Raw genomic sequence first — 7,287 nt, 5'->3', positions numbered from 1 at the left:
CCCAGAGCTCCTCCTACTCAGCTCCAGCCAGGAGCTGTAGGGAGCTACTGTGTAGGGTGCCATGTCAGCTGGAGACAGCTGTAGTGGCAGGGGGGGGGTCCTTCTACTAATATCTCTTCTTGGCCAGTGGTGATAATGGTAGTGGATTGGCAGGGAACAGGTGCAGGAAGAGGAAACTACTACTGCTGTTCACTATTTCTGCTGTTCCCACTGGAGCCTGGCACCCTGTGCAGATGTTCCCCATAGCCTGCAGCTAGAGCAGGGCAAGAGTGGCTCTGGGGTTCCCCCTGCACCCAGGTTAGCTGGGGACAGCAATTGTGGTGATGGCAGAAGGGGGATGTGGCTGCACCAGTGTACCCCACCTAGATCTTCTCCATGTCTAGTCTGGCATGATCTGATCTACCTTTGATAAACCCATGTTACATTGTATCCCATTTTACCTTTGTTTTTACTTTTTGTTTAAAAAATTGTTCCAAAACCTTGCTTACTGTTGCAGGGCGGGTAATTGGCCTGCCATTGTCTAGATCATCCCTTCCTTTCTGAAATATAGGCACAGCATTTCCAGTCGTATGGATCTAGCCCTGACTTAATAGATTTAGTAGAAATCCTTGCTAATGGATCTTTTATGTTGTATGTCAGTCTCTTCAGAATTCTGGGATGGAGATTATTTACTCCCCTGGTTACACTCTTGGAGTGTGACTTCATCGCCATTTGCATTCTGTTTCCCATTAGGCATCTTGCTCCATGTTCACCGTCAACCACTCTTCCCCCGACTCCCCCCTTATAGAAAACTGAGGCACAGCATCCATTCAGTTGCTGAACCATACTTAGGAGAACTTTCAACAGTCCTCTATTTTTACTGTGTAGTAGACCCACTTCTTTCCTTGTCCTTTTTTAGTGTATATGTCTGAAGATTCACTTCCCATCTGATTTTAATATCTGAGGCAAGGTAATGACCCCAGGACCACCAGTTCTTTGACCTGTAGACAGTTGGAAGTAGTTGAAGCTTTTGGGTATGCTAACTAAGAGACAGGGCCTTTGTGCATGTTTGATATTTTCCCCCTTTACGTGAGAACATAGGTCTTTTCACCAAAAATAAATACAGTTCTGTCCACTGATGCCTCGAATGTTCCCTGAAATTGTTTTAGGGATATGAATGGTTAAATGAATAATTATTTAACCGATAAGCTCAGTTATAACCAGTTATAGATTGCCAGTTATTGTTTAGAACAGGGTGGGGCGCAGTCTGGCAGCGAAGGGAGAAGTGAAGCTGCATGATGTCCTGGCAGGAACCGGAAGATGTTGGTCAGGCAGGAGGGAGGAGCGAGGGGGGATTAGTACTCATAGCTAGTCTGTTCCCTCCCTCCCAGCATGCTAGTGGCTGCTGCTAGCTGGGAAGACCCCTTGCTTGCTCCTGCTGCCCACGACTTTGAGGGCTGTGTTGTCTGGCAGGGCTTCTCCCACTGTCAGAGGTGGCTTCTAGCAGCAGCCATGTCTGAGTGGGTCTTTGTGTAGCCCCTGGCTCCCCGCACTGCTCTGGGCAGGTGGCTACAGCCCTTTCCCCATGCTGGGGTGAGGTGGGCAGGTGCTGGCCCCTGGCTCTGCACGCCCCGGCCAGAACTAGGTATGCGTTATCAGTTAACCATTTACCCGTTATCATTAGAGGAGGTTAAACAGATAATTTTTTAATGACATTTACATCCCTAACTTGTTGAATATATTGGATGAAGCATTCGAAAGTTATTGCCTTCCAGGCAGGCAAACAGATACATGACTGAATTAAAGTATAAGATATTACTTCATTTGGTTAATTTAAAAACTCCTTATGACAATAAAGAAATATTTTTTTGTTTCAAGAAATAAGATTAAGAGAGCTTTATTCTTGGTCCTGAGCCTATATTTAAGGATAGCACATGGTTACAGACCCAAAAATATATTGACCTCAGTTTATATTTGCAGGTGTTTTGCTGGTTTGGAGAATTAATTTTCCCTCTTCCGCTCTGTACTCTATGGAACAGGGCTGATAAAGTTTTTATTTTGGCACCTACAAAGCAGGGGCGGGGGTCCGTGTGTGGAAGGGAGGGAGGGAGTGGGATTTAATATTAAAATAAGTTGAGTGGATACATCCACATATTATCTTTTAAAATTTGAACTGCATGACTTGCTTGTATTTGCATTTTACTAGTATGTTCAGCTTGATGATCTTCTGGTTGGTTTCTTTTAAGGTTGTAGGCTACATGAATGTCCTACACAATTTAAAAAAAAAAATTACAGTGCTTTGTAGTGTTTGTTTACTACAGAAACAAGAGAAAAGGATACCACTAGGGTACCACTATACTAGTTCAAAGAAAAGAGCTTTTGCTTTTTTTACGCAACCTAATATATAATTTTCTTTAGCAAAATAAATTCATTCTGATAGTTGAAAACAAGTAAATAAAATGATTATTTAAAAAAAAATGAATTTCAAGAATGAAATGTTTTCTGGCTTTCATGATGCTATCTTTGCAGGAGTCCTCAATGATTTGCCTTCTACTGATAGAATCCTATTTATAGTGAACATCTATTTTTGGTTCATCTGGCTCAAATCCCCTCCCACGGTTGGTTTGCTCTGTGGAAATGTTTTTGAATCATTTAAGATGCATGTTTCTGTTCTTTGGTTTTACAGTGGAACTGACTGGGCTTTTTTTTCCCTTTATCACTTTTACCTAATGGTATAGCATACATGCACATTTAAATGACTTCAGATAGACCAGCAGCCTGGATGAACTAACATTTTAAGATTGTAAAAATATTTTTGGTAAAATAAAACTATTTTCTTTTACAGACACTGAATCCCAAATGGAATGAAGAATTTTATTTTAGAGTAAGTTTCCCTTTATTTGTGATAACTAATAATAGAGAGCTTATCTCTCAATGTAATTAAACATTGGAGTGGGTGGGGAGGACATGTTAATTGGTTTATTTCAGAGTGTAAAAAAATCACTTGACTACATAGCATTACCACCTAATCTCTTTTTCTTAAAAACAGAATAGAAAGTGAGATATTAACATATGGTTTAGCATACAAATGGGTGGTTGCACAATTTAATAATGCTTTATTTTATTCAGGCTTTGAGTCAATGCATATAAAGGATAGAAAACTCTTCACTGAAATGCACATTTTTAGTATACAGTGTTTGCTGTGGTATTAAATGGTTAATGTAATGGCAAATAAGGAGAATATTTCCTAATGTGTCATAGCACAGCATAATTTTAATGAAAGAATCTATATTGCTATTTTATGCTTAAAGATCCTGAAAGTTGAGCTGGCATGACAAAAATCCCCCAAACAAAGTAGAAGTAAAGGAGGACAATTGAACGAGTGAATTTTGGCCTAGGGCATAAGGACAAAGGAAAAATATAAACGTGTTATTTTCGTCGTAACTAATTAAATTAGCATCAGGTCATGTTAAAGTTGATAGAACTGAACCTAAAATGTTGCACTTTCTGTTACAAGTAATAACTGGCATTTTACCACAACAAGTAGAGTTAAATGTTTAAAAGTAGTAAAGAATAGAATTAAAATAGTAATTGCTCTAAATTGCCCTTCATATATTTATGGAATTGAAATGAGTGAGAGCAAAAAACATTTCTGATCCTCAGATGCTACAAAGATTTTTCGGGGTGGAGTTGATTTCTGGGCAGTTGCAGTTTTTTTTTTCCCTTTACAAAAGTAGGTTAGGTAAAATTTCAACAGTTTAATCTTTAACAACAGCTGTTTGAGAACAGGCACAAGCATGGCATTGTGAATTGTTAAAACTGGAGTATCCTGCAACATGTTTTTTGTACAGTTCTAGCCATTGACCATTGTGCTAATTTGGTAACTTAAACAGTTACTTAGGAATATATGTTAATATCTAATCTGGGAGATGAGAAATGCTTTAAAGTGAGTTTCCATTTCAAAATAGGTTTTTTTTGAGACTGCACCAGTGAACTTTTAATAGATTTGTTTTTAAATCTCTAAAATTATCTTTACAGCATTAGCTGTTTCTCATCCTATAGACTGCTTGTAGATGTAAAAAACAAAACAAAACAAAGCAGCAGAGCTTTACTTTAAACTCGATGCACTCCTCTGCCAGGTTCAGCATGTGCCCAAAAGAGGCAGCACATTAGTTAGACCTGGCTTGCCCAGCATCTGTATAGATTGGTCGCTTCAGTGGGGCTTTTTTGGCACTTTTATCTAATAGCTGATTGAGCCAACTTTAAATGAAATGGCCAAAAAACCTTGCTGAAGATCCCGATCTACACAGATGCGGTGGAGCCAGGTGGAAGTAATGTGCTGCTGCTGCTCTTAAAGTGTGTATTTTTTTTTGTCTCCCCCCACGTCTGTCAGTAGCCTTTATGTACTCTGGGGAAAAATAGACTTAAACCTGTTCGCGTGAATAATGCTGAATCCCTAGCAATTTTCTTGCTACTAGGAGCTGAGCGCGACTCACCCGAGTCTTACCCATTCCAGTCACAACAGAATTTGATGCATTCAGATTTCTTGTTACCTGAATTTGTCTGGTCATGTTACATTTTCACTTAAGTTTGGTGATTATTGGGCTTCTCCATAAAACAATATAAGGAGAATGGTAGTCTCTTTTTGACACATAACAAGCTGTAAAAACGAAAAAGTTTAAATCAAGTAGGTGCCCACCATTGCATCGTTAACATTTATTCCCAGTGAATATAGTTTGCTCAGTGAACCCAAAGCTTAATGCAAAGTTTATCCATCAATGTACATTTAGATTTGGTTCCACACTGGGCAGGTGATTCAGGAAACTGAGCCTTGGTATGTGTAACTCCATTTTTTCCTGCAGTCTTTTATAAAAGGTGGGGCATTGGAGAGGAGATCATAAGGCACAGTGCTCCCATACCTGGATGTTCCCCCTCCAGTGGAAAAGCCACATGTTCAGGACGTGTAGAAACTGGCTACATATGCTTGCATTTATGATTTCGCTGATATTCTCTGGCTTGCCCTTGGCCACTTTAGAGCTCTGTAATGGTCCAGACTACTGGGAGTCTTGTTGCTTTAACTGCCGAACAGGTATTACACAAGCATGTTAAACTCCTGGTCAGAAATGCAATGAATTCATTCACAAGGTGGCTCAAACTCCTCAATATAGTTAAATTTGGGATTTCCCCTCAATCTCACAGACGTGTCTGCCCAGTGTGGATTATCTTCTTTGTGTTGCCTGAAGTAGAATATTGGGAATAGCCCACTATATTCAGAGGAGTATTTGTTCCTTGGCTACAGTATTGGGGATTTTTTCTGAAGATGCAGTGTGTGTGGTCTAACTTTAATTCAGTTTTACAAAGTGTTCCTTGTGATGAATAGTCACCACATCTAGACAGATGGACAGAGGGTAAACAATAGAAGGGCAGCATATTTCTGAACGAAAAATCTCAGAATCCAGGCCAAAAGAGAAACAGCCTCTTAAAAATCTGTTTGGTGCATCACCTGTTAGGATTTGCAGCTGCAGTACTAATGAAGTCCCCAGAGTCTCAGCAGTCTAGCCGTCTAGGGACTTTCATGGACCAGTAACCATGGAGCCTCCTATGCCTGGTAGGATAGCTCTCTTGGTATGCAGCAGCCACATCTCTGTCCTTTGGAGGTTTTCTGCAGGAACAGGAATGTAGCATACAGTACGATCTATTAATTGCTGTATGTAGAAATATAATATTGAAATGTAGAATGTTTGCTGCAAATTTAGGCACGAAGCGTTCTCATACTTGCACATTAAGTGTAATTAGAGCTGGGCACAAAGCTTGTTGGCCGCTCATCGTTATGGTTGTGGTTTAGTTATTTAGCAAACTGCAATAAATGGCTTATGTCATCATAAAAGTAATGAACGTGAAGTAACACTGTTTGTATTTTCTGATAGGTAAACCCAACCAATCATCGACTCCTGTTTGAAGTGTTTGATGAAAACAGATTGGTGAGTATAGTCCTTGTACCGATCTTCGTATTTTTATTAAACACAAAGTGAAACACAGGAGCACCACTGGCTTCCCGGTTGGCGAGATTGGCTGTGCGGACTTCCTCCCACCCCCAGTCACTGACTGGCTGCTGTGGGGGGCATGTGCCCCCCCCGCCCCGACTCAGGTGGCACCATTTGCCCGTGCGCAGATGTCACGCAGCTCCTTTAAGTTCTTGGATACTTTGACATATCCTAATTCAGGGGTTGGCTATTTTTTAGGAGTGATATACCAAATTGACAGAACTCTGTTTAAGTGGGGAGGAGGGAAAAGGAGGCGCTGCTTCTGACCCAGCAGCTGCCACCACTTGTTATTTACCATCACCAAATTACTGCTGATTCCCCCTGATTTCTTGGCTTTGTAGGCTAAACATAATCTCTTGAGGAGGTTGCTGACCCCTGTTCTAATTAAAAAGTTCATAGTATCTGGGATGTGTTAGCAGGTACACCAAGGAACATAAAATGATGTACATAAACCAGGACATCAGTCTAATTTACAGCATCAACGTTCAAATTTCTCTTCCTGTACCAAGGTCATCTTTTGCAATGGGGAAGTTACAAGGAAAATTCTAGCCTTCCAAGCCTTATGAACTGTCTCTTTTGATGAGATTAAATAGATGTCTCTCTTTAATACGTATCTGTGCAAAAAAATCTATGCTTTGATTCTGGGGAAAGTAGAAGAGATTGGTGCCATGTTATACTTTGTAAACTAGTAAAATAAAATTCAACACTTTTAGCACCACTCTCTTGCATTATTACATAAAATGTTCATTTTCCTCTGATTAGGATAAGTTTATAGATTCATAGATTAAGGGTCGGAAGGGACCTAGTAGATCTTCTAGCCCGACCCCCCGCCAGGGCGGGAGAACAAAAGTTCATTGTGTCTCAGCAAAATTTGTGTACTATATTGGGATGAGTGGGAGGGGAAATAAGTTTTGCTAGGTAGTTGGAATATGTTTTTATTACTTTTATGAAATCTTTAACATCAAAACAGATCATTCATAGAAAAGCAGTTTTTTTTTTCCCCTAGCTCTCCATCAGCTGTAGTGCAAGATAGAATATACAGACTTTTAAGGGGAACGATCTAGGGAATATTGTAAGGATGTAACCTAACACGGGTATATAGACTCTGTGGTTGTTGGCATAATCAAAATAGAAATTGGGATCATCTGTTATACAAACATAGTAATTTGATGATGGTATAGGCCACCTCCCTTTGACCTGCAGGAGATTCTTAGTTAGACTTGGCTAGTTGTAGTCTTTGTAGGCTAACCATTGGGTGGGACAA

The 7,287-nt window shown here is 40.1% G+C and overlaps 1 protein-coding gene across 1 annotated transcript in view; it reads left to right on the top strand.

The window, feature by feature from the left end:
- NEDD4L (neural precursor cell expressed, developmentally down-regulated 4-like, E3 ubiquitin protein ligase) overlaps positions 1-7,287 on the top strand; it is a 377,239-nt gene that overhangs the window by 114,842 nt on the left and 255,110 nt on the right. The window contains exons 4-5 of the mRNA XM_019518166.1: positions 2,825-2,863; positions 5,907-5,960. The gene's annotated coding sequence lies outside the window, so the exon portion shown is untranslated. The remainder of the gene's footprint in view (positions 1-2,824; positions 2,864-5,906; positions 5,961-7,287) is intronic.

This window comes from Gavialis gangeticus, unplaced genomic scaffold (assembly GCF_001723915.1).
Source record: "Gavialis gangeticus isolate Ggan-Ray unplaced genomic scaffold, GavGan_comp1, whole genome shotgun sequence".
Lineage (NCBI taxonomy): Eukaryota > Metazoa > Chordata > Crocodylia > Gavialidae > Gavialis > Gavialis gangeticus.
The sequence above is the reverse complement of the archived record's forward strand: the minus strand, read 5'-3'. Positions and strand labels throughout refer to the sequence as shown.